Raw genomic sequence first — 929 nt, 5'->3', positions numbered from 1 at the left:
CAACAACATTATTTACCAACATTCAAACAAAACAAAAAAACTGTCAAAAACGTCGATACTTTATACAAAATTTTGGTAATTTTTGAAAAATATGAAACTCAATTTGAACATTGAAATGTTCCGAAGGAAAATAACCTAAATTTTGAAATTTATCACTCACCTTCAGAGACAATGCCTATTTTCAAAAAAGGTTTCACAATAAATCATGGCAATAAAAACTTAGAGGTACATAAATGGTCAATCAACTGGAATAAAATTAATTATTAATAAATGCACTTTCATATATTCAAATCCAATGACTAACGTACCTAATGTAATTAGATGAATTTGTGCTAAAGACCGGAATAGTTTATATACTATGTATTAGAATTTTTGCAAGTAATCACTAGAATTATTCCATTATTTGGATGCTAAGTAGAATTTATTAGTGAATTTTATAATTATTCAATTGTTCACAACATTTAAAACACACAAGTCATAATTATATTGACAAATAATTATCGTAAGAAAAGAAATACAGCCAAAAGTAAAGAAAAATAATATAAACAATATTTTAAAATGTAAATATTTCAGTAATGAGTTTAGTTCATTAATTCTAAGCAGAGTTATAGAATATTTAAAAAAATGTATTGAATAAAATTGGGAATAAGTAGAAAGTAAGAAACTGTAAGGTATTGGAAAAAGTCAATAGTAGTAAGAAAAAATTCAAGTGAAAATGTAGCAGGATAATATTTTTACTCTCAAAATATCGCACTCCTATTTTAGCTCAACATAGAATGTAGAAACACTATGGGAAGGAAATGCCAAATAAAGGCTTGAATCACAAATTGTTCCTGAGATAAAGGCATAGGAAGGGATAATAAATTATGTGAGTGCATATTCAACTAGACTAGTTAAGCAAATGATAGGTTATTTGTACAGGATATTTA

This window comes from Nilaparvata lugens, chromosome 3, assembly GCF_014356525.2.
Source record: "Nilaparvata lugens isolate BPH chromosome 3, ASM1435652v1, whole genome shotgun sequence".
In the NCBI taxonomy this organism is placed as follows: Eukaryota; Metazoa; Arthropoda; class Insecta; order Hemiptera; family Delphacidae; genus Nilaparvata; species Nilaparvata lugens.
The sequence above is the reverse complement of the archived record's forward strand: the minus strand, read 5'-3'. Positions refer to the sequence as shown.